The following is a 27,052-nucleotide window of genomic DNA, read 5'->3' on the forward strand; positions in this document are numbered from 1 at the left end:
CCAGTCAGTATGAAAAAAAAAATCTCCCTTCATAACTGCTTTGCCTCAGCTGCAGGCTCCACCGATCTCCGTATTTCTGTGTAGGGTCAATACTTCCTGTTTGAACTATTTTTTTAATTAATTGAAAGCTTTTTATGCCCCAGTTCATCTCAGTTGGTTGTGATCTCCAGTGTGATCGAGACGTCTATGGGTTCAGGCTCTGCACAGCAACTTGATTCTCTGATCTGGGACTGACAGCACACCCAATTTTAATCAGGCACAGAATGATCCGGGACTGACAGCACATCCATTTCAAACAGGCACAAAGTGATCCGAGACTGACAGCACAGCCCTTTTAAACAGACACAGAAAGAACTAGGGACTGACAGCAAACCCATTTCAAACAGACACAGAATGATCAGGGAATGAAAGCACATCCCTTTGAAACAGACACGTAATTAGTGAGCATTTCAAATTCGGAGAAGGTGAGAACGGATTAACTAGATATTTGACATTGTATTTGACAAATTTGAGACAGCCTTGTTGAGACGTGACTATACAGGTCAATGGATTGTAACATATGCGGCATATATGGGTTTTCAGAAGGTATTTGATAACGTTGCTCACAGGAGGTGTCAGTCGTTTGGTTTAAGGGCAAATGTAGCCGCCCGGATGGAAGGTGGATAATGTGTATTTTTCTCCATTGTTGTTCACAGACCGAACACTGCGATCACTGAGTTCTGGACAAAGTCTGCCGGTTACCAACTGATCCAGTTTAAGAAATTCTACCGGGACAGACCAGAAGAGGCAGCTGAAGAAGGGGTGGACGGAGACAGTTCGTTGACAACATACGAGAGGCATTCCAGTGGACAAGAACATCGGGTAAGTGGGAGGGGACAGGATGAGTTTGGATTATTGAAACATCACAAAACTATCAAGATATCAGATCTTAGAATCAGAGAAGGGAACAGAAGAGAAACAGACCAAACTGGAAAGAAATGGGTCAAACTGCAGTTATTGTGAATCTGAAACAATGAAAGGAAGAGGTGAAACACCGAGCGGATCGGTCAGTATCTGGACAAAGGACAGGGTAACGGTTCAGGTATAACTCTAGTGTGGACTGAAAACAAAGTGAAACAGTTTTAGTGGAACTGGGAAAAGGACAGAACGGAGGCGACAAACAGGAGTTAGAGGGAATTTCATGCTTTCACTGACCTGGAATCTATTTCAGGATATTGAGGAATTGAGAGATGACAAAAATTTCTGCGGAGTAAATGAGAGACATTTCAAGAACAAAAATGTTAAAATGGTTAAAATGCCTCAGTCCGAACATGGAAACGAATCAAACAAACAGTGGGGAGCGCGAAACCGAGGCCGTGCCTGGTTTGTTCTCCCCCATTCATCACCGGGGGTTAATTCTGCCTTCAGCGGACTCACAATCCGGGCAGTGGAACTTGCGGTGGAGCGTCACTCTCCGGGAGAGCACTTTCGGAAATTGCATGCAATCAGCCCATAATATTCTGTCAATTACTTTCAATGGTATCGAAGTAAATGGAAGTGAAAATGTGACAGGCTGTGTAATGGACGGTCGATCTGACACCACCTGCTGAAGGTGGAAATCTAGGCCTCCGAGTCATAGAAACATCGAAAAGATGGGCAGGAGTAAGCCATTCGGCCCTTCGAGCCTGCTCCACCATTCAATATGATCATGGCTGATCGTCTATCTCAATACAATATTCCCGTTTGTCGAAGATTTAACAGTCCGCTTTTATGTTCCTAGCAAGTTCACTCTCATTCTCTATTTTCCCTCTTAATCAATCTCTTGACCCTTTTTTGCTTCCTTCGAAACTGTTCCCAATCCTCTGGCTTGCTGCATTTTCTGGCAAAATGTTATGATTCCACTTTGCATCGCATCCTAGCCTTAACTTCTTCTGTTAGCCATGGTTGGGCCTTTTGTCCTTTTGTCTTTTTGTGCCAGAATGGAACGTATAACTGTTGCAATTCATGCATTCGTTCCTCAAATGTTAGACATTGCCTATTCACCGTCATGCCTTTTAATGAAGGTCTCAAATCTATCACAGCCAACTCACTCCTCATACCTTCGATTTAGTACCCTAGTTTCGGATTGCACTCCTTCACTTTCTATCTTAATGAAGAATTATATCATGTTCCGGTCACTCTCCTCTAAAGGACCCCGCACAACAATTTAATGAATTAACCGCTTTTCGATGCACCATACCCAATCTAGGATCGCCTGTTCCCGAATTGGCTGCTCAACATATTGGTTTCAAAAACCATCTTCTGCACACTCCAGGAAATAATGCTCCACAGTATTATTGCTAATTTGGTTTGGCCAGTATATATGCAGATGAAAGTCACCCATGATTAAGTGGGGATTGAGGGATATGGCGGAAAGATGTGTACAGGTGATTGAGGGATGTGGGAGGTAGTTGTGGATAGAGGTTATTTTTTAATGTTGGTAGTTGGGGTTGTGTGATCCGGGGAGAAGTTGTACAGGTCGGGATTGAGGGATATGAGGATAATGTGGGTAGGTGGTGTTGACGGATAAGGTGAGAGGGTGGGTAAGTGGTAATAATGGATATAGTGAGAAGGCGGTTTGGTGTGTTTGAGTGATCTGTGGAGATGGTGCGTCGATGAGTTTGTGGGATATTGAGGGCAGGTAGTTACCTGGGGATTGTGGGCAATGCTGAGAAGTTGCGGAGGTGGGATTGAGAGATATGAGGCGAAGGTGCGGAGGTGTTGATTGAGGTATATTGTGATGTGGTTAGTTGGGATTGACTGACATGATGAGAAGTTGGGTAGAAGGTTTTGAGGGATTGGGACAACGTGAGTAGTTGGGGATTGAATGATATGGCGTGAAGGTGGTTAGGAGGGATATGGGTCGAAGCTTGGAAGGTGGGGTTTAGAGATTTGTTGAAAAGGTGCGTAGGTGAGTTTAGTCATTTGGTGAGTCGATGGATATGTGCAGATTGAGGAATATTTGGAGAAGATGGGTAAGCATGAGTGAGGGACATTATTGAGAAGGCGGTTAGGTGGGGATTGAGCGTTATGGTGCACAGAAGTTTCGGTGGTGATTGAGAGATGTTTTGAGAATGTGGGTAGGTGGGGTTGAGTGTTACTGGGAGAAGGTGTGTAGCTGTGAATTGAGGGATATGGGTAGGTGTGTCGGCCCGATTGAGGGATATGGTGAGAAGTTGGGTGGTTGTGGATTGAGGGATATGGTGAGAAGTTGATTAGTGGGATTGAGGTATAAGGAGCTAATATGGGTTGGTGGGGATTGAAGGAATTGTTGTGAAGGTCGGTAGTTGGGGATTGAGGGATAAGTGGGGAAGGTGGGTCGGTGTGGATTGACGGATGAGATGAGAATGTGAGTAGGTGGGGTTGAGGGATATGTGTAGAAGGTGCTTAAGTAGGGATTTAGTGAAATGATGGGATGGTGGGTGGTGGGGATTGTGGGATATTGTGAGAAGGTGGGTAGGTGGGGTTGAGGCATGTGGAGAGAAGGTGTGTAGGTGGGTAGGTGCGATTGAGGGATATGGCGAGAGGTTGGGTGGGTGAGGATTGTGGTCTTTGGGGATGTGGATAGGAGTGTCGGAGGAATCTGGTCTGAAGATGGTAGATGTGGATTGAGGAATATGGGGAGAAGATAGGTAGGTGTGAGTGAGGGATATGAGGAGAAGTTGGTTAGTTTGGGTTTGAGGGATATGGTGGGAATGTGTGTTGGTTGGTATTGAGGGGTCTTATGAGAATGTGAGTAGGTAGGGTTGAGTGTTATGGGGAGAAGGTGTGTAGCTCTGGTTTGAGGGATATGCGAGGTGTTTAGGTGGTATTGAGAGATATGGTGGGAAGTTGTGTCGGTGGGATTGAGGAATAAGGTGATAATGTTGGTAGGTGGGGATTGAGGTATTTGTTGGTAAGATCGGTCGGTGGCGATTGAGGGATACGGGGGATGATGGGTAGTTTGGAATTGAGGGAATTTTTATGAAGATGGGTAGGTGTAATTGAGTGAAATGGGGAGAAGGTGGATAGGTGGGGTCGATGGATATGGTGAGGAGTTGTGGGAAATGTTAATAAGGTGGGTAGGTTGTGGGAAATGTTAATAAGGTGGGTCGGTTGTGATTGAGAGATATTGTGAGATGGTGGTTAGGTGGGGTTGAGTGATCTTGGTAGAAGGTGAGGAGGAGGTAGTGAGAGGTATGGAGGTGAACTTTGGTAGCCGTTTGTGGGGTATATGTGGAGAAAGTGATTATGTGGAGTTTGAGTGAAATGTGGAGAATGTGTTTAAGTGGGGATTGATGGATATTGTGTGAATGTGTGTCGGTGGGGTTGAGTGATATGGGGAGACATTCGGTCGGTGGGGTTGCTGGATGTGGTGAGAAGGTGGTAAGTTTTGTTGAGGGATATTTTGAGAAGGTTTCGGTTGTTGTGTTGACTGATATGAGGAGAAGATCGGTGGGTGGGAGTCTCTCCCACTTTCCCTGTCCCCCTCCCTCTACCCCTCTCTCCATTTGTGTGCCTCACTCTTCTCGCTTTCTATTCGTGCTCTCTCTCTCCTCGCTCTCCCGACCCTCTCTCTCTCTCGGCCTCTCTCTCTCTCTGTCTGTCACACTCTCCTCACTCTCTACTCGCTCTCACCCTCTACTCCATGTCTCTCCCACTTCCTCCCTCTCTCTCTCTCTGTTCACTCTTTGACTCATCCCCATTCATTACTCTTTGTCTTCCGTTTCTCTGTCTCCCCTGTTTCTCTCTGTTTCTTTATCTGTCTGTCTCTTTCTTTCTCCCTCACCACCACCATCTCTCTGTCTGTATTATTCAGACTCTCACAGTCTGTCCGCCTCTCTCGCTGACAACCCCCGCCCCCCCCTCACCCACACGCATATCCTCATATTCCCTCTCGGTGTCTCTCTGCTTCTCCACTGTGACTCCATCTTTCGTTCTTCACTCTTTCCCCTCACTCTCACCATCTACTCTCCAACTCTCTCCCTCTCCACCTCTCTCAATCATGAACTCTCTCCCTTTCTCTATATCTCACCTTCAATTTCACGCTTCCCCTTTACTCTTTCTCGTTGCCTCTGCCACTTTACTCTGTGCGACTACACTCTGTGCGAATACACTCTCTGACCCAGCCCCATCTCTCTGTCTCTCTTTCTCCCTATCTCTCACCCTCTGACCATCCCCGTCTCATCCTCTCTCTATCTGTCCCTCCCTCTGTCTCTCTCCCTATACTCTTTAACTCTGTCTCTTTCTCTCTCCCTCTGACTTTTTCCCTCTGATTCTCTTTCTTTCCCGGTACTTACCCTCCACTCTCTTTCTCTCTCTCTTTCTGTCCGAGTCTCTCTGCGTCTACACTTCTATCTCTGTCTCTAATCGCTGTCTCTCTCTCTGTCTCCCTCAATCTACGCTCTCTGATCCATCCCCGTCTCTCACTCTCTGTCTTCCTTTTTTCTCTGCCTCCCCTGTTTCTCTCTCTCTGTCTGTCTGTTTCTCCCTCTGTCTGTCCCTTTCTTCTCCCTCACCCGTCCTATTTCTCTGTCTCGATTATGCTTACCCTTGCAATCTGCCTGTCTCTCTGCCACTCTCAATGTCGTCATTCTCCCTCTCTCTGTTTCTGTCTCCCGGTCTCTCTCCCTCTAATCTGTCTCTCATTCTCCACTCTCCGTCTCAACTCTCCATCTCCACTCTCCGTCTCCACTCTTCTTCTCCAACCTATGCCCGTCTCTCCCTTTCTCTCTTCCTCCCTCCGCCCTCTCTGTCTGTCTGTTTGTTCCTCTGTTTCTGTCTTTCATTCTTGCTCCTCCACCATCTCTCTGTCTCTATAATTCTGTCTCTCTCTCTGTCTCTCTCTCTCTTCTGATTCTCTGCCTCTCTATGCTATCTCTCTGTCACCCACTCCATCGCTCTCTCCCCACCCCCCCCTCTGCGTCTCTCTCTCTGTCTCTCTCTCTTCCCCTCATCAATCTCCCCCTTTACCCGCGTCTCTCCCTCTCCGTCTGTCTCTGTTTCTGTCTCCCCAGTTTCTCTCATTCTCTTGCTCTCTCCTCTCTGTTTCTCTTTCTCTTTGTCCGCTGTCTGTTTCTCTTGTTCACTCTCCCCAACTATCTGTCTATGTCTTTATTTTTCTCTCTCCCTCCCACTCCCCATTTCTCACTCGTTTTGCGTATGTCTCTCTTTCTCTTGCCCATTTCTCTGTCTCTCTGCTCCGTCACGGCTGATCAGCAGCGCCGCCTGCTTGAGGTTGTGGTCTGTGGTGACATTGACCAGGAACGTCGGAACAGGAGTTGGCCATTTCGCCCTTTTAGACTGTTACGCCATTCAATGGGATCATGGCGGATCTCTGACCGAACTTCATTTACCCGCCTTAATCCCATAGTCCCTGAACACATGGTTAACAAAAATCTATCTATAAAATTAACAACTGAGCTAACATCAACTTCCGTTTGCAGAAGAGAGTTCAAACATCTCCCACCCTTTGCGGGTAGAAATGTTTCATAACTTCACTCCTCGAAGTTCTGGCTCTAATTTTTAGGCGATGTCTCCTGGTCCTCGATTCCCCAACCAGCGGATATAGTTTCTCTCTATCTACCCTATCAGTTCCCCTTAATATCTTGAAAAATTAAAACAAATCACCCCTTAATCTTCTAAATTCCAGAGAATGCATCCCTAGTTTGTGTAATCTCTCTTCAAAATTTAACCCTTGATGTCCAGGTAGCATTCTAGTAAATAAAGACAAACAGAGTTTTAACAGCTCGGTAAGTTTTAATGACTGCCAAACAAGTAAAGATTATCTTTTATAAACGAGGGCTCTCATATCACTACTTATTTTATTAGTTTTTGGTTATTGAAGAAGAATTAAAATTACAATATTATTTTTTAAACTTTTCCCTTCTGTCTCTTTAACTTAATTCTATTATTTCATTGGTTTTTGATTTTTTAAATTTACAATGCCACACAGAATGCCAACTTGAAAGGAATGAATTCTGCTTGATTGTTTGAGCAATGCAGCCTGATTCTGTGGGCGGGACTTCTCGTCCTCACGAATTTTGTGGGCGTGTCTTCTCCTCACACACATTTCCAGCTGCGCAGCAAATCACGCTGCTCAGAGGCTGGGTTGATGATGCAAAATTTTTGTGAAGTTCGAAATCAAGGAATTCATCGCCACAGAGCCTACAGTCAGTATTTTTGTTAATTTAATTCGCAAGAGCTGCAGTGAGTGTTGCCTCGCCGCTCGCAGCGATTTCTGGCCCAATGTCTCCTGCCGCTCTGCCAATTTCCTAACCAGGTCAATCATTTCCCCTCAATTCCATCAGCTTCAACTTTAGCTAACAGTCTCTTCTGAGGGACTTTATCGAATGCCTTTTGGAAGTCCATATGAACAACATCTATAGACATTCCGCTGTCCACTACTTTAGTCACCTCTTCAAAACAAAATCCATGCTGGCTCTTACTGATCAGCTGAAAATGTTCAAGGTGTTCAGTCACTATCCTTAATGAGAGACTCGAGTAATTTCTCGAAAACGGATGTTTGGCGAACTGGTCTATAATTCCCTGGTTTGCTACTGGCACCTTTCTTAAATAGTGGAGTGACATGTGCAGTTTTCCAATTTAGATAAATGTTCATGCACCATTAGGCTGTTAATTAAATCTGCCTCATTACTCATTATTAATTCGAGTAAAGCCTGCACCCTTGTTGGTCCCAGGACATATTGTTGCAGAAAGCTTTCCTGAACCTACTCAAGAAATTCGTTACCTTTCTGACATGAGCTCGTCTGTTTATCCCATTCCATATGAAGGTTAAAATCTATCCCCATTAAAACCACACTGCATTTGCTACATGCGTGTCTAATCTCCGCATTTATACATTGTGCCGCTTCACAGCTACGACAAGGGGGTCGATACACAACCCCCACTTTGGTCTTAAATCCTTTTCTATTTCCTAATTCTACCCATAAAGTTTCCACTGCCTGCCTCCCTCTCGTTATGTCCTCTCTTATCATGAAGTAATTACATCCTTAATCACTTAGGATAGTCCTCCCCCTTTACCCATTTTTTCTATCATTCCTATGACCTTATAACCTGATATATTCAGTTCCCATTCCTGACTGTTGAGCAGCCATGCCTCAGTAATGGCCAACATGTCGTGCCCTGTCGGTTGAATTTGTGCCCGAATTTCATTCAATTTGTTGCTTATACTCCATGCGTTTGTATAAAGAACGCTTATTTGGGCCACACACCCTACCCATATTGTAATATTGTATTTCTCACACTTTCCTTATTTCTATCTCCAGATTTAATTACTTTACATCTTTCAGTTTTTCATTTACCTGTAGTACCTAAAGCATAATTTCTGACTATCACTCTACTCTCTTCCTTTATATTCTGGAATTTTTATTTATATTACTTTTCCAATGAGCCCTACCCCCATTTACTAGTTTATGGCCTTATTTATCCATGGCGCTGTGACCCTGTTCCCACCGAGGTCAGGTGGAGCCGGTTGCAACGGTACAATTCCTTCCTGTCCCAGTACAGGTGCAAGTGTCCCACGAAATGGAACCTCTCCTTCCCACACCACTCCTTCATCAATGTATTCACCTCTCTAATCTGCTAATCCCAACAACTATTTGCACGTGGCTCAGGTAATAATCCAGAGATTATAACCCTTGAGTGCCTGTTCTTAAAAAAAATTTGCTTCTGATACTCTCAGTGTCTGGACTGTCATCACCTCTCTCAGTGTCTGGACTGTGATCTCCTCTCTCAGTGTCTGGACTCTGATCACCTCTCTCAGTGTCTGGACTGTGATCCTCTCTCTCAGTGTCTAGACCGTAACCTCCTCTCTCAGTGACTGGACTGTGATATCTTTTAGTGTTAGAACTGTGATCACCTCGCTCAGATTCTGGACTGTGATCACCACTCTCACTGTCTGGGCTGTGATGTCCTCTCTCAGTGTCTGGACTGTGATCACCTCATTCAATGCCTGGTCTGTGATTTCCTCTATCAGTGTGTGGACTGTGATCTCATCTCTCAGTGTATGGACTGCGATCTCCTCATTCAATGCCTGGTCTGTGATCTCCTCTATCAGTTTCTGGACTGTGATCTCCTTTTTCAGTGTATCGACTGTGATCCTCTCTCTCAGTGTCTAGACCGTGACCTCCTCTCTCAGTGACTGGAATGTGATATCCTTTTAGTGTTTGGACTGTGATCACCTCTCTCAGATTCTGGGCTGTGATCACCACTCTCTGTGTCCGGGCTGTGATCTCCTCTCTCACTGTCTGGACTGTGATCCTCTCTCTCAGTGTCTAGACCGTGACCTCCTCTCTCAGTGACTGGAATGTGATATCCTTTTAGTGTTTGGACTGTGATCACCTCTATCAGATTCTGAATTGTGATCACCACTCCCAGTGTCTGGACTGCAATCTCCTCTCTCAGCGTCTGGACTCTATTCTCCTCTCTCAGTGTATGGACTGTGATCTCCTCTCTCAGTGACTGGAATGTGATATCCTTTTAGTGTTTGGACTGTGATCACCTCTCTCAGATTCTGGGCTGTGATCACCTCTCTCAGTGTCTAGACCGTGACCTCCTCTCTCAGTGACTGGAATGTGATATCCTTTTAGAATTTGGACTGTGATCACCTCTCTCAGATTCTGGGCTGTGATCACCTCTCTCTGTGCGCGGGCTGTGATCTCCTCTCTCAGTGTCTGGACTGTGATCACCTCTCCCAGTGTCTGGACTGTGATCTCCTCTCTCAGTGTCTGGTCTGTGATCTCCTCTCTCAGTGTCTGGACTGTGATCCTCTCTCTCAGTGTCTAGACCGTGACCTCCTCTCTCAGTGACTGGAATGTGATATCCTTTTAGTGTTTGGACTGTGATCACCTCTCTCAGATTCTGGACTGTGATCACCACTCCCAGTGTCTGGACTGTAATCTCCTCTCTCAGCGTCTGGACTCTATTCTCCTCTCTCAGTTTATGGACTGTGATCTCCTCTCTCACTCTCTGGGCTGTGATCCACTCTCTCAGTGTCTGGACTGTGATCTCCTCTCTCAGTGTGTGGACTGTGTTCTCCACTCTCAGTGTCTGGACAGCGATCTCCTCTCTCAGTGTATGGACTGTGATCACCTCTCTCAATGTCTGGACTGTGTTCTCCTCTCTCAGTGTATGGACTGTGATCTCCTCTCTCAAGGCCCGGTCTGATCTTTTCTCTCAGTGTCTGGACTGTGTTTTCATCTCTCATTGTCTGGACTACGATCTACTCTCTCTGTGTCTGCACGATGGTGGGCACTCGGATTGATGCCCCCAATGATACAATTGCCACACTGAGCACTGACATGTGAAGGATCTGCTCGAGTAACTGAACACCAGTGAGAGACAGAACCTTCCGTTGTGAACAGAAAGATTTTTGTAATAACAGCGCTCACCAACATAAACACTGTCACGAACTTAATGCTTTGGAATATGAGGCATGGCCAATATCAACCACCTTCGTTTAAACTGTTCCCAGGACAGGTATAAAATGGGTCAGATATAAATGGGTCACTGTCACATCAAACACTCCCAGCGCAGGTGAAGTAGGGGTTAGATATAGAGTAAAGCTCCCTCTACACTGTCCCGTCAAACACTCCCAGGTCAGGTACAGGGTTAGAAACAGAGCAAAGCTCCCTCTACACTCTCCCATCAAACAGTCCTAGCGCAGGTGAAGTAGGGGTTATATATAGAGTAAAGCACCCTCTACGCTGTTCCATCAAACAATCCAAGAGCAGGTACAACACAGGTTGGATACAGAGTAAAGCTCCATTCACACTGTCCCATCAAACACTCCCAGGGCTGTTACAACACAGGTGAGATACAGGGTAAAAGTCCCTCTGCACTCTCCCATGCTCTGTGTGTGGGTCTCAATCCCACACCGGGTGATATCTACTGACGGAGACCGGGATGGAGCCTGTGCCTTTCCCTGAGATCAATGCCTTCCCCCATTCTCGCTCATTCTCCCTTCCATCGATGCTCTGCTCCAGTCTTTCAGTCCGATTGATGTTTAGATACAATTTGCTGTTATTGTCGACATTCTTCCTGGAACAAATCCATTGAAGCAGCAACAAGTGGCTATTGTTCAGCTGCCAACAGCCCACAGGCATTTCCAAAACATCTCCTTCTGCCTCTATTTACTTATCCCTCATCTCTTTCTCGATATTCTGTTCCTAAAACTCAATCTCTTTCTCTGTCTGTCTCTGTCTGTCTCTCTCGTGCTCTCTCTCTCTCTCCCTCTACTCTCTGTTTCTCCCTTTACTCTCTCTCTTTCTCTTACCACGACATAGACTGTACAGCACAGAAACAAGCCACTCGTCCCAAAGAGTCCATGCCGTTGTTTATGCTACACATGATCCTCCTTTCACCCTTGTTCATCGAACCCAATCAACATATCCTTCGATTCCCTTTTCCCTCGTGTATTTATCTAGCTTCCCCTTAAAAGCATCTTTGCTCGTCGCCTCAACTCGTTTGTGGTAGCCAGTTGCTCACTCTCTCCACTCCCTGGGGAAAGGAGTGTCTCCTGAATTAATATTGGATTTATTAGTGACTATCTTAGATTTATAACCCCTAGTTCTGCTCCCTTCCGCGGGTGGAATCATCTTCTCTCCGTCTACCCTATCAAACCCTTCATTAAACTTAAAGACTTCTATGACGTCACTCCTCAGTCTTCTCATTTCCAGAGAAAAGACTTCCAGCTTGTTCTCTCCTCTGATCTCCGTATTTCTGTGTAGGGTCAATACTTCCTGTTTGAAGTATTTGTTTCATTAATTGAAAGCTTTTCATGCCCCAGTTCCCCTCAGTGGTTTGTGATCTCCAGTGTGAACGAGCCGTCTACGGGTTTAGGCTCTGAACAGTAAATTGAGTCTTCGACCCAAGACTGACAGGACACTCTTTTTAAACAGGCGAAGAATGACCCGGGACTGACAGAACACCCCTTTTAAACTGGGGCAGATTGATCCGGGACTGACAGCGCACCCCTTTTAAACAGACTCAGAATGATCCGTGACTTACAGCACATCCCTTTTAAACAGATACCGAATGATCTGGGACTGACAGCACACCCCTTTTAAACAGGCACGGAATGATCCCGGGCTGACAGGACACCCCTTTTAAACAGGGACAGAATGATCCGGGACTGACAGCACACCCTTTTAAACAGGGACAGAATGATCCGGGACTGACAGCACCAACGTGAAAATGCTTCTCCGATGCTCTGTTCCGAGTGAATTTCCTTCCAAACTTTGCATTTATAATTCGCTCAAAAACAAAGAGCAGAAACTGCGCTCTTAATAAAAAGAAGGTTCACTACCTTAACAGGTATTGAACCCGCCATCTTTGTAATATCAATAGCACGCTTTAAACAACGGAGCTAATCGAACATGGCAGAACGGTGGCTGTTGTGCTTTCATTTTACTTTGCATTGATGGCGTTCCCGGGAAACAAATCCTCTGCAGCTGCCAATCAAACAAACCGTTGGAGGGAACTTCCTGCATGCAACCAACCACAAGCAGTCTGCAGCTGTCAATCAACCCACATTTCCCCAGGGAGACTGCCTGCAGTCTGCAGTCTGCAGCTGTCAATCAATCCCCTGTCTTGCCCAGGGAGACTGCCTGCAGTCGACAGTCTGCAGCTGTCAATCAATCCCCTGTCTTCCCCAGGGAGACTGACTGCAGTCTGCAGTCTGCAGCTGTCAATCATCCAGTCACCTCAATCCACTCTATCTACTCCCGTCATAATTTCATGCACCTCAATTAAATCTCGTCTCAGCCTCCTTTGTTCCGAAGAAAACCAATTCTGTCCCACAGCTAAAATTATCCAGCCCTGGCGATATCCTCGTCAATTTCACCTGCCTCCCCTCTTGTGCAATCACACCTTTCCGGTAATGTGGTGATTTCCCCTCCCTGTGATGCTCTGATCCTTATTCTCTCTCGGACTCTCTCTCTCTCTCATTCTACTCTCTCTCTCTGTCATGTTTTTATCATTCGTTTTGTCGCCGTCTCACCCTCTCTCTGTTTGTCTCCCATGTTTCTCTCTCTCTCTCTCTCTCTCTGTTTCTCTCTCTGTCTGGCCCTCTGTCAGTTTCTCTCCCTCTCCCCAATGTCTTTCTCTGTCTTCCCCTCTGTCTCTGTTTCTCTTCTTGTGCTCACCTTCTCTCTCTCATTTGCGAACTAGGGGTGCAGAAGCTGTGATCAGCTCATTCAATGTGTTCAGAGTACAGGCTGGGGTCAGTGTGAAATTGTTTGTGTTTGGATAGTCCTGTTGCATCAGTGTGAAATTGTTTGTGTTTGGATATTCCTGTTGCACCCCTAGTTCGCAAATGAGCTGCTCAGGATGTGCAAGGCCCACCAGTGGCCTGTGGTCCTGGAAGACTTTGCCATTGCTCGAGAGGGAAGCCTGCTTTTGGTTCTAAGTTGTGCCGCACCTCTGCCCCCACCTCTCATCCAACCTCGATTCCTGAACTAATTTTATTACCTTCCATCTTCAAGTGACATATACACCCTCTTCTTTATCCAGGAATTATACATGCCTCTGATTTGCTTCTCTCTGTAAATCTTCTGGACCTTGTTTTTCATCATTTTTGACAGTAGGTCTCTGTAACTGAATCTGTTTGTTCATTTTCTAATTTGATCTGAAATGTTTGAATAGCTGGCAAGCAATACCTGCTATTCTGCCAAGCGTATTTCCACAAACAAAGATGAATCTAGGGAGCCGGAATTAACCTTGTGAACCTTCGTTTCACCTCCTCTCAGGCAACTTCTTAACTTGGAAAGAAGACAAGGACAGAGAGAGAAAGTGACTAAGTGAAAGGCAGCTAGGAAACAGTGTCAGGTGGAAATAAGAGAGAGAGAGACTTAGAGAGAGCGAGAGAGAGAAGAGAGGGTAGGAGAGAGAGAATGAGGCAGAGAGATAGAAAGGAGGGAGGGAAGATACAGCAGCAGAGATGGAAAGGAAGAGAATGAGGCAGAGATAGAAAGAGGAGAGAGAGACAGGAAATCGACAGAAGTGGCGAGAAACAACGAGGCAGAGAGAAGAAAGAGGGACGATACAGATGGAGTGAGGGGGAATTAGTGCGAGGCAAGAAGAGGGAACGTGAGATAGAGAAGAGAGGAAGGCAGGAAGTGTAAGAGAGACGAGTCAGAGTGAAATAAGCGAGAGGTAGAGAGAGAGGAATTGAGAGAAAGAAAAAAGAATCCCCGTAAAGGTGAATGAAAGAGGGAGAACGAGGCAGGGAGTGACAGGGCGAGAGATATATAAACAGAGGCAGAGAAATCAGAGGCAGAGAAAGAAATGCATAGAGAGAAATAAAATAAGTCAAAGAGGGAAAGAGTGAGATAAAACGAGACCGAGGGATTTGGTAAGGCAGGGAGAGAGAGACAGAAGGTGGAACAGATTTTGTCCCTGCTTCTGTGCACAGTTAAATATTTCTTATATTTTTATTCTTCTATGATGAGAGCGCTGTTGGATTATAATCACAGATTTTGAACCCATAAAATTTTGCTCAATAAGTATTGATTTTGAGACAGTTACTGATGTCAGAGCAGGTTCATCCAGCAGCATCGAGTTATACTGCCAGCGACACATGGGTCTCTGGTCAATCGCCCTCTGCGTTGACACATCAAACTCTCACAGGGCAGGTACAGCAAGGGTTAGAAGCAGAGTAAAGCTCCATTTACACTGCCGCAATCAAATACTCCCAGGGCAGGAACAGCACGGATTAGATACAGAATAAAGCTCCCTCGACACTGTCCCATCAAACATTCCCAGGGCAGGTACAGCACGGGTTAGATTCAGAGTAAAGCTCCCGCTTCAATGTCCGATCAAACAATCTGATGGGCCTGATGCAATGCGCGTCTCCTTCCAATCTTGAACCTTGAACGGTCAGAGAGCTGACACTCTGGGACACCTGTCTTATCTCAGTAACTTTCTGAATGTGTGATTCGGCACTTTCAGAGATTCCCTGCTGTGGTCTCCTCTTCCCATTACCTACAATTCCCACATCTTCCCGCAGCCTCATAAGACCCCTGAACACCTCGGACACAATTATCCTAAAGAGAAACAAGACACGGATATGAAGCTGTGATCAATGCAGTGAGATTTATTTCTGAGTACAGCCCATTATTCAGACAGCAGTAATACAGGGTCAGGGGTTGTGGGATTTACACAATCAAACAGAGCCTGCTCCCCGTGAAGGAAGGTTTCATTCAGTGAGAACTTGGAGAGCTCGGGCTGGTGAGAATCCATCACTGGATCTTTCTCTCGTTCGGTCTACAACATTGTAACCCATCGCCGCAGAATTCCGGCAGAGTCTCCTCGTTTGTGTGACAGGATCCTATACGACACATTCCTACAAGAGGGCGGCATATATCGTTGTCATCTATAATCCAAAATGAAGAGTTAATTAATTGACCGTTCTGGACATAGAGGGAGGGAGAACAATGAGAAAACATGAAGCTGAGTCTGTCCGTGTTACTGGGACTGACTCTGGACCACACATGAACCTCAGCTCATTTGTACTTCATTAAACCTCACCCTGACCCCTCCCCGACAGGTAGAGACTCACTCTTTGTTCTCAAGGGCAGCCCAATAGTTTTTCCACAGAATGGAGCCCACCGTTCGCGCTTTCTGAGACTAGAGACAAAGAAAAGAATGATCTCACATTTATATGGAGCCTTTCCCGTTAACAGAAGGGCCCGAAGAGTTTCACAGACAAAGGATTATTTCTGAAGTACCGACACTGTTTTGTAACCAAATTGCTCACAGCAAAGTCCCACAAACAGCAAATGAGATTTGACAGTGTGGGGAGTTTCTGGTGATGTTAGTTGAGAGAGTGATGTTGGTCCAAGAAACCAGGAGAACTCCCAGCTCTTCAAATAATGCGACCAAGTGTTTCCAGCCCCATGAACAGGTAGACACGGTCTCCGTTTAACGATTCATTCAAAAGATGACACCTCCAACAGTGCTGCACTCCCCCAGTGCTGGGCTGTATAGACCGGAGTGGGACATCAACCCTTAACTTGTTCACTCAACTCCCAACTGAGGTAAACTGACACCCGGCTCCTGAAAATTGATAGTTTCACCGCTTGACTCCTCCACTTATTCCGTGTCCTCATATCCTGATCTCTATGAAGGCTGCAGAATTATTCGAATTCAGAAACCTATTTTGAAACCCTTTTGATCCAATCCCCTCCCCTCATGTTATGAAAATCTGACTCATCTCTGGGGATCGGTTCCTCAGACGCCTCCAGTATCACTCCCAATTCACTATTCTTTGTCTGTGGGTCTGATCAGCGAGTGTGGGGGAAAGGGAGTGAAGGAGCTCCAGTCCGCACACTCACATTTTACAGCAGGTAACACTGATCGGGAGCAGGAACTGTGAGTTTCCCCCTCCACAGTACCTGGGTACTGAAGCCAATTTCAGACTTTCCCAAACAGGTCAATTCTCCGGCTGAGATCCGGTAACTCGGCACTGGCCAGTAATTTGTGCTTTAATTCTTGGTCTGTTTGGATCCTCACACAACACCCACCATTCCCACTCCCCGCTCAGGTACCGACTAAACAATCGGACGATTTTCCTGTGGAACTGGTTCAGGTTAATATTCTTCATTCATTCTTACAATATTACAATAATGTTCATTTAAGCAATCAAACCGTGAGCTTCAGTCTGAGAATAAAATAGTTTAAACAAAAATTGGTGTTGAGAGATCAAAGAAACTTACTTCTTGCAAAGAATGATGTTCCGCCACCTCCAACACCGAAACCGATCAGCTTTCGAGCAGTGATGGACTGAGTCAGCACCAGGAATACAAATACCAAAATTAGAACTTTCGCCATCTTCCGCTGAGTACCTCAGAGTCAGGATCAGACGGCTGGAGATCACAAATTTTGTATCTGGACTTAGAGAGTTTGCTGTATTTATAATCACATAAAAGGGGAGTGACTTTCTGAAAATATCCTGGGAACAGGACTTTCCCTTCCGTGTGACGGTGGATCAGTTGGCAGCTTGCCTCAGTTGGCAGTTCTCTATCTTTCAGATCACAAGGTTGTGTTTTTGGCCCAACTTCATGTTTGAAACATGAGCTCATCTGACAGATTGTGCCAGGTGCAAAAGCAGGACATTTAATGGTTAACTCAACGCCCACTATTGCCTCAACAGGAGCTCTAAATCTGCCCCCTCTCTCCTGTTCCCTCCTCGTGCCCTTTAATATACCACTTAAATTGATCTCTCTTCCACCGAGCCCACTTCAAGCAGTGATGGACTAATTCAACACCAGGACCCCAAGGACCGAGAGCAGCGATTTCATCAGTTTTGGCAAAGAGTTTGCTGCATTTTATCATCACACACACGGGGACTGACCGGTCTCTGAAAATATCCTGGGAAAAGTTGCTTCCGTCCTGTATGACTGCTGATCAGTTGACAGGTGGACTAAGCTGTCAGTTCTTTATCTTTCAGATCACAAGATTGTGAAATTGGACCCAACTTAAAGGCTTAACATGTGAGTTCCGCTGACAGGATGTGCCAGGTAGACGAGCAGAGCATTTAACCCATCAACTCCAACTAAAGTATTCTCCCCACATGAAGCCTGTTTCTAACCCCTCGCTCCTGCTTGCTCCCTGTGCCCTAGAGTATTTTCCAGCCTGATCGCTCTTCCACCGTTAAACAGGCACAGAATGATTCGGGACTGACTGCACATCCCTTTCAAATGGATACAAACATAAAATGATCTGGGACTGAGAACGCACCTTTGTAAAAGACATCGACACAAAATGATCCGGTATTGACTGCACACTCCTTTTAAATAGACATCGACACAGAATGATGCGGGATTGAGTGCACATCCCATTTAAACAGACATAGACACAGAATGATCCGGCACTGACGGCAGACCCATTTTAAACAGACATAGACACAGAATGATCCGGCACTGACGGCAGACCCATTCTCAACAGATACAGAATGATCCGGAACGACAGGACACCACGATTAAACAGACAGTGACACAGTATGATCTAGGACTGGTGCATATAAATGACCTGAACTTAGGTAAACAGTATATAATTTAAAGTTTTCAGCAGACACGAAACTCAGAAACGTGGTAAACAATGTGGCGAATAGTAACAGTCTTCAGGAGGACACAGAGAGACTAGTAAAATGGATAGACCCATGGCAGATGTAATTTAACGCAGAGAAGTGCAGTGATACATTTGCTGGAAGAATGAGGAGAGGCAATATAAATGAAATCGTACAATTTTAAAGGGCGAGCAGGAACAGAAAGATCTGGGGGTACATGTGCACACATCTTTGAAGGTGGCAAGACAAGTTGAGAAGGCTGTAAAAAACATATGGGATCCTGGGCTTTATGAATGGAGGCATAGAGTATGAATGCAATAATGTTTTGCGAAACATTTATTATACACCGGTTAGGCCTCAGCTGGAGTATTGCGTACAATTCTGGACACCACTCATTAGGAAGGATGTCAAGGTCTTGGAGAGGGCACAGTCGAGGTTTTCCAGGATGATACCAGCGAATAGGGACTTCAGTTATGTGGAGAGATTGGAGAAGCTAGGATTGTTCTCATTAGAGCAGAGAAGGTTATGGGATACCTATGGAGGTATTCAAAATAATGAGGGGTTTTGATAGAGCAAGTAGGGAGAAAGTGTTCACTTTGGCAAGTGGGTCGGTAACCAGAGGTAATAGATTTAAAATAATTGGCCAACGAACGAGAGGGGAAATGAAGAGATTTTTTCACACGGAGGGTTATGAAGATCTGGAACGCATTACCTGAAAGTGCCTATCAGGCTCGATAGGACCTTTCAAAAGGCAATTGGACATGTACTTGAACAGGACAAATTTGCAGGACAATGTGGAAAAAGCTGGGAAGTGGGATTGAATTGGACAGTTCTTTCAAAGAACCGGCACGGGCCCGACGGGACGAAGGGCCTCGTTCTGTTCTGTAAGAAAGTATCATTCTATGATTCTCTAAACCTGCAAACTTCTTTCATCTCTATTTGACATCATCAGGAGGCGTTTACCATTCTTTGTGTTTCTGGACTTCTGAAGTGTGGTTGAACCGTGAGACAAAAGTTTCCTGTAATTAGTGCGGGAGGAAGCTATCAGTGTAAATATCAGATATGCACGTGGATGATTCACTGGGTACCGTCGGAACCAGATAGACTGCTCATTCCTGTTATTTGTCCAGCAGAACACAGCGATCATTCTCTTCAACTGTACTCACCAGAAGGAAAATGAAACAAACTAAACTGTTCTGTCATCTTCTGCTGGTTTATGTCCACTCATAGAGAGAGACTGAGAGATTGGATTGGCTTTTTCACTTTGTAATCGATTATACTTTGTATTTATTGTAAGAGGCGGTTCCATCCCTAACGTCCTGTGCCTGACATTCTCATTGATACTAAGATGTGTTGTGAAAGAGTTTCTACCAATTGCACGTTGCGGATAAAAGCTGAACATCGAAAACGACTTTGAAACCAGTTTCGCTTCGCACCCTTGAGTAGGAGATGGGTTGCTGGTTGTAAGGAAGGAAGTTTGTAAAATCAGCCCTTCAGAGCAGTATCGGTGAAATGTGTTCTGGACACATTCTATGAGATGCCTGTTGAACAATGAAGGGGCGCTTACACACAGTAATTCCAGAATCCTTACCTTGTTGGCTCCCGAACTATTACAAATCGCGCCCTCGGATATTTTTTCCTTAAACTCACAATGAATAAATATCACTGAGGTAATAGAAAGGCCCCGCGATAAAGCGAACCCAGGATGTCCTATTTATTAAACAAGTGCTTTGACCAGCTAAACCACGGCGCCAAATCACCGAGATCGATCAGCTACCGCACAGCAGAGAAGGTTGGTTTGAGGAGTATCCTCATCGCTTCTCTTGCCTATTTCCCGCAGGTTTCCCGATACTGCCAGTGTCTCTCGCTCTGTTTATCTGTGTCAATGTGTGAGTTGATTCTAATTTAAGACGCCTGCTTGTGTTTGTTTCTTATACGAAATAAATGAGGAGATCAGAGAATTCTCCTTCTGACACTGGGGAACTAATGAGACAAATTTATAGCAAGATATTCTTTATTATGATGCAGCAAAGAAAATCTGCCATCTTGAATGATTTCTGTTCAGTTTCCTCCAAAAACAAACTGTGACCCCCAACCTATTTCCAACACAGCGCCTTTAAGTTGATGCCAGACACGCTATTATTGAACCTCAGGCTGTAGTCAGCGCACTGATGACCTTCAAGTTTATATGGGCTCTTCAGGCACTTCGTGTGACACAAGAGCTTTCCAATCCCGTCCAGCTCCTGGAGACGGAGACATCCGTCAGAAGCAGCTTTCGCCGCTCGGGGCGATATCGCGCTCGAATTAATCGCCTGCCGTCAGCAGAAGGCAGCAAATCCAAAACAAAGCAATGCGGACAGCGTCTGGAAAACAGTCAACCGTTCAGTGTGCAGACTTTCGTGAGAGCTCCAAACAGGACCAGCGGAAGTTTTAAACTGGGTATGTGGATATGACTGCGCTTTTGCTTTATAAAATATCGGAGTATACATTTGAGTATGACGTTTAAAAATGAAGTATGGGTCTGAATGAGTGTGAGATTTATATTGAAGAATGGGTGTGTGTGAATGGGTTAGGGTCACCCTAACGCTAACCCTAACTTTAAGGTTTATAGCAACGTCGGAGCAGAAGTAGGTGATTCAGCCCCTCGAGCCTGTTCCATCATTTTATTGGATCATGGCTGGCCTGTGTCTTAACTCAATCTACAACCTTGGTTCCCGAACCCGTCGTAGGCTTGCCAAACAAAAATCTCTCGATCTCAGTCGTGAAATTTTCAATTGGCCCAGCCTCAACAGCTTTTTGGGGCAGAGTGTTTCAGATTTCTAGTCCTCTCTGTGTGAAGAAGTATTTCTTGACATGAACCCTGAACTGCCTGGCTCGAATTTAAAGGTTATGCCCCCTTGTTCTTGACTCTCCCACCAGAGGAAATATTTTCTCTCTATCTACACGATCAACTCCTTTAATCATCTTAAACACCACAATATTTAAGGGAATGCAAGCATCGTATGTGGATTCTGTCCTCAAAATTTAACCCTATTGGCCCCAGTAATATTTTGGTGAAACTGCTCTGCACCCCTTCGAAGGTCAATATGTCCTTCCTGATTTGCGGTGTCTAGAACTGAACACAGTACTCGAGATCTGGTCTATCCAGAGTTTTATATAACTTTAACATCACTTACACCCCTTTATCTTTTAACCCCTTGAGAAAGAGGCCAACATTCCATTAGTCTTTTTTATTATCTTTTGTACCTGTCTACCAGGTTTTAATGATTTCTGTACTCGGACCCCCAATTCCCTCTGCTCATCCACAGTTCCTAGCTTCTCGCCATTTAGAAAATATTCCGATCTATCAATCTTAGTTCCGAAGTGGATGACCTCATACTTCTCCACGTTGAACTCCATCCAAAACAGTTTTTTTCCACGTAATTATCGACCAATATCCTTTTGCACATTTCTGCTCGTATCTACACTATTTACTGTACCTCCTGATTTGGCATCGTCAGCAAACTTGGATGTCCAGCTCTCCATTCCTTCATCTAAGTTATTTATAAATATAGTGAAAAGCTGCGGCCCCCTCTCAAATCTGTGGGTGCCACCTCTAGTCACATCCTGCCAATTGAAGCACACTCATTATCCTTACTCTATATCATCTACATCTTAACCAATTCGCTATCCCTGTCAATAGTTTCCTTCCAATTACATGCACTCTCATTTTTGTTAACAGTCTCTTTTGAGGAACTCTAACGAATGCCTTCTGGAATGCCATATAAATAACATCAACAGACACTCCCTTATTTACCACGTTGGTTACATACTCAAACGATTCAACTCGATTCGTTAAACATGAAATACCCTTTAAAAAGTCATGCTTGCTGTCTCTGATCAGTTCATGTTCGTCCAAATGTTCAGTCACTCTGTCTCTATTAACAGATTAAATTAACTTCCCCAAATCAGGTGGTAGACAAATAGAATATAATTTCCTATTTTATCTCTCTCACCATTCCTAAATAATGGAGTGACATTGGCAATTTTCCAATCCAAGACGAAACTTCCTGAATCAAGAGAGATGTAGAAGTTCATGATTAAAGCATCTGCAATGCCCTCGTCTGTTTCTTTTAATACCCTGGGTTGGAAACCAGATGGAGATTTTTGTGTCTTTAGTCTCGTTATTTTCTCCATTGCATTCTTTTACTCCTATTCACTACAGAAGGCGGCTGAAACGAGCACGATATGGGCGCTGAGAAGGAATTCTACTTCCCAAGGCTGGATCACACCCTGCAGGAGCTGGTGGAGATTTGAAAGTCTTTATATATCACAAAGCTAGTATTTATGAAACGGTGCCTCAAATATCTCCATAGCCAAGAAGGGCGAACTGACCATCAACGACCTCGAGGCAATAAGGTAGCACATTCAGATCTGGAGGCTGCAAGTTAAAATCACGTCGGGGTCACAGTTACCTTTATACCAGATGTGTGTCTGGATAAATCGAACCGCCTCACAATAAACACAGTCGCGTTTAAAACTTTAGCGGACGAGTTTGGGGAACGATGTATGTGATCCTCACATTAATGCACTCGTACAAAGTTCGGGAGAACTCTGTGTGAATGATTTACTGGGAAATCTTCAAAACATTTCGAAAATTCTCCCGCTCACAAACAAAGAAATACAAACTGACGAATTCATTCATTCAGAAACAACAGGTGGAGAATCACAGACTGCAGCTCAACGAGATTGTGAGAGCGTCATTTCGCTGCGTGGTGTAGTTGGTTAAAGTGCCAATAGAAACATCGGGACAGAAGTGGGCCAATTAGACCTTCGAGCCTCTTCCGCCATTCAAAGTCGGGGAACACTTCAGCAGTCAAGGACATTCAGCCACCGACCTTCGGGTAAGCTCAAAGGCGGCCTTCGAGACACACGACAACGCAAAATCTTCGAGCAGAAATTGATCGCCAAGTTCCGCACCCATGAGGACGGCCTCAACCGGGATCTTGGGTTCATGTCACGCTACACGTACCCCCACCAGGGAACAAATGTTATCTGTTTTTAATGTAACGGGACATTTGCTGTCTTTCTCTTCCTTCCGGAAGTCTCTATGTTTCTGCATCTCTCTCTCTGTTTTTTTTTGATTGTTTGTATATTCGGTGGCCTTGTAGGTAACACCTCTCTGTCTGCACACTGTGATTGCCTTTGCAACGGGCAGTTGGAAAGACTATCTGTAATCACCAGGTATTGTTCTGTGATTTATAAATGCGAAGGGTTCGAGGATTTCATTTCCACAACATTCATCTGAGGAAGGAGGAAGCCTCCGAAAGCTTGTGAATTTCAAATAAAATTGTTGGACTATAACTTGTTGTTGTAAAATTGTTTACAATTGTCAACCCCAGTCCATCACAGGCATCTCCACATCATGGCCATTCAATGAGATCGTGGCTGATCTGTGACCTAAATCCAAATAGCCCCCTCAGCCCAATATCCCTTAATACCTTTGGTTCACAAAAATCTACCAATCTCAGATTTAAAATGAACAACAGAGCTCGCATCAACTGCAGTTTGTGGAAGAGAGTTCCAAACTTCGATCACCCTTTGCGAGTAGAAATGCTTCTGAACTTCACTCCTGAAAGTTCTTTCTCTATTTTTAGGCTGTGTCCCCTCTTCCCAGACTCAACAACCATCAAAAATAGGTTCTCTCTATCTAACCTATCAGTTCCCCATGATGTCTTGAAATCTACGATCAAATCACCACTTAATCTTTTAAATTCCAGGGAATACAACTCCAGTTTGTGTAATCTCTCCTCGAAATTTAACCCTTGTAGTCCAGCTATCATTTTTTAAATCTACACTGCACTTCCTCCAACGTCAATATATCCATCCTAAGGTGCAGTGTCCAGGACTGAAGACAGAACTCCAGGTGTGGTCTAACCAAGCCTTTGTATAGCTGCAGTATAACTTCTACCCCCTTGTATTCTGGTCCTCTTGATATAAAGGCCAGCATTTCATTCGCCTATTCGATTATTTTCTGTACCTGACCATGACATTTTAATGATCGATGTACATGGATCCCGAAGTATATTTGGACCTCCACTGTTTCGAGCTTTTTATCATTTATAAAATATTCTGATCTATCCTGTTTTGTTCCAAAGTGGATGACCTGACGTTTGCCTACATTGAAACCAATTTGCAACAGTTTTGCACATTCATTTAATCTACTAATATCTTTATTACTTGATACTTCCATTTACGTTGCTGACAATGCTTTGTGTCATCAGCAAACTTGGATATGTGGCTCTCTATCCCGTCATCTAATTCGTTAATAAATACAGTGAGCAGTTGAGGTCCCAACAAAGGTCCCCGCGGGAAACCACTCCTCACATCCTGCCAGTTTGATAAACTATCCGTTATCCCTACTCGCTGTCTACTGCCGCTCAGCCAATTCCCTAACAAGGTCAATAATTTGCCCTCAATTCCATGGGCTTTAACTTTAGCCAACAATCTCTTATGAGGGACTTTATCGAATGCCTTCTCGAAGACTATATAAACACCATCCATCGACATTCCCCTGTTCAACACTTTAGTCACATTTTCAAAAATTCAATCAGGTTCGTCAGGCATGACCTATCCTTTACAAATCTCTGCTGTCTCTCTCGGATCAGCTGGAAATTTTAAAGATATTTAGTAGCTCCATCCTTAATTAGAGTATCTAGTCATTTCCTGATAACAGATGTTAGGCTAACTGGTCTATCATTCCCAGGTTTCCCTCGCTCACCTTTCTTAAACAGCGGAGTGCAATGTGCAATTTTCCAATCTGAAGAAACGGTTCCTGAATCGAGAGAACTTTGCAAGATTATATTTAAGGCATCTGCAATATTCTCAATTACTTCCTTTAAGTCCCGGGGATGGCAACCTCCTGGTCCTCTGGGACTTGTCACTCATTAGTGCCATTATGTTATTCATTACTGTTAATGTGCTTACACTCTTCCTATGCTTAACCCCATGGATTACCACAACTGATTCTGTGCGCTCATTTATTTTCTGATCCCGGAAACGAGAAGAAGATATGGGCAGAGATCTATCACTGGAGCTTCCAGAAGAACAAACGCTTTTTTCCTCTGAGTCACTATTCTCTGCTTCTGAAATACGGACTGTTTGCCCCATAAATGATTCAGAGTATAACCGTATTTCGAACTATTGTATTTAATTATTCAACTTGCAGCACTCGGACAAATGTTTATCGCCCTTTGTCCTGGATTCATATAACTTTTCATTTGGAACCTAATATGTTCTTGATTTGTCTATGTCTCCTAGACAGGTCCCAATACTCTTAATACAATGAACGTTAAAGATTCATTATTACTCTGATCAGCAGGTGTTGCTATGGTAGGGGAGAAAACACTTCTACTGTTAAACCAGCAATTTCCCTTTTCCAATTTCTCCTTTTCATCTGGTAACGATTCGTGGTCTATTGTCTGGGATATTAATAACCGCTTCATAAAATCTCAAAGCGCTACCGATTTAGCAATTCATTCGACCAGAGCCTTTTTTTTGTTAGTCAAAATTTCTACTGGAACCTCAACATTTTCTACGTTGGAGTTGGGCCCATGTTTCGCTTCTGTTGTCAATTTGTGGGAAGAGTCTTTCCAAGTCTCAAATTCCTCTTTAAAGTCGCCATATCTGTACATTAAAGCTTTAATTTCAGCTTCAATTAGCAGTGTCTTAGCTGCCACTTGAAGTCAAATCAGTTCGATTGCTTTTCTAAAAATCACAGAATGCCTGAAAATTGTATTCTACATCTCCTGATCCTTAATTACAAAATAAGATATCTCAGGATATCAAAATTAAGATTTCTAGTTAAGAATCAAAAACATTATGATGTGAAAAATTAGGATGACCGCATTCTCCACCAAAACTGGGGAGGAGCAAAAAGCTGCAATGTGATTTTACACTTTAATTTGGGGCAATGATTTTTTATCTCCACGTGGTTTATTTTTATTTTGAATTTAATGGGCTTTTTCCCCGAAAGAGCTTCAGGCACAAACAAAGGCTTTCAAAAAAAACAATAATTTATTATTAATACATTGGGAAAATTGATATTCGAATGTTAACAACATGTTGTATGGGGTTTATGCCTGATTGAGAATCGCTTCAACAAAAATAAAACGATACATTCTGAATTCCCAAAATGCATAACCGTTTGGAAATCAAATGTCGATCTTCGATTAATCCCAGGACGAAAGTTCTATACTGATGGTTGGCTCAAGCTTGCCGGGAAGATTCTGGGTATTTTGAGGGATACCGTTGTAGAGTCGCATGTCTTTCTCTTGTCGCCAGGTCATCTGCTTCACAGACAATCTGTAAACCTGCATCGAGGCACCAAGCTGTGGGGTAGCGAACAGTCATGAATAGTACAGCTGTGGTGGTGCGGGCAGGAAGCGAAAGGTGAAGTCGGGGCAGTCTTGGTGGATCTGTGCCTCTCCGCACTCACCTTCTGGTCAGCTTTTAAAGACCTTTTTAACACAGAGTCAAACCGCTGGGGCGGTGATTTGTCAACAATAGGTTCGTACTAATAGAGCCACGATTGATTGGCACTTCACTTGTTTTCTCTGAGGGTCCACAATGTAACCAAGTTCAGTCGGCAGGTGTTCAAACTACCTCCAACGCTCCTGGGATTGTTCTTCTTGTTGTTATCCTTTGCTGTGTGTATTTTACAATGGGCCATTAACAATCCTTTTAAAAGCCCGTCCACCTTTTAAGAGACCCTTTCCTCCAGACATGCTGAAGCCGATTTAGTATCAGGATTTCGTTTAACAGATGATTTTTTTTTTACTGCACAGCGCATCTGGGAAACTCCCGCAATAAATAATGGGCCGGGTAAGTTACACAAGGCTGAGTGACGTTATTGTGCAGCCTCCAGGCATCATCTTTAGAACTGTCAAAATTAAATCGAAAAGAGTTTAACCCAGAAAAAAGGAAACA

General features: G+C 44.4%; 1 long non-coding RNA gene across 2 annotated transcripts; it reads left to right on the forward strand.

The window, feature by feature from the left end:
- The first annotated feature begins 698 nt into the window (after positions 1–698).
- Positions 699–23,428, forward strand: LOC137312858 (uncharacterized). 2 transcript variants are annotated; one of them, XR_010960854.1, is made up of 3 exons: positions 699–861; positions 17,468–20,524; positions 22,290–23,428. It is a non-coding gene; the product is annotated as an uncharacterized lncRNA (long non-coding RNA). The 2 variants fall into 2 exon arrangements; XR_010960853.1 differs by lacking the exon at positions 699–861 and having other exon boundaries at positions 15,971–20,524.
- Positions 23,429–27,052: the final 3,624 nt, after the last annotated feature.

This window comes from Heptranchias perlo, unplaced genomic scaffold (genome assembly GCF_035084215.1).
Source record: "Heptranchias perlo isolate sHepPer1 unplaced genomic scaffold, sHepPer1.hap1 HAP1_SCAFFOLD_44, whole genome shotgun sequence".
NCBI lineage: Eukaryota > Metazoa > Chordata > Chondrichthyes > Hexanchiformes > Hexanchidae > Heptranchias > Heptranchias perlo.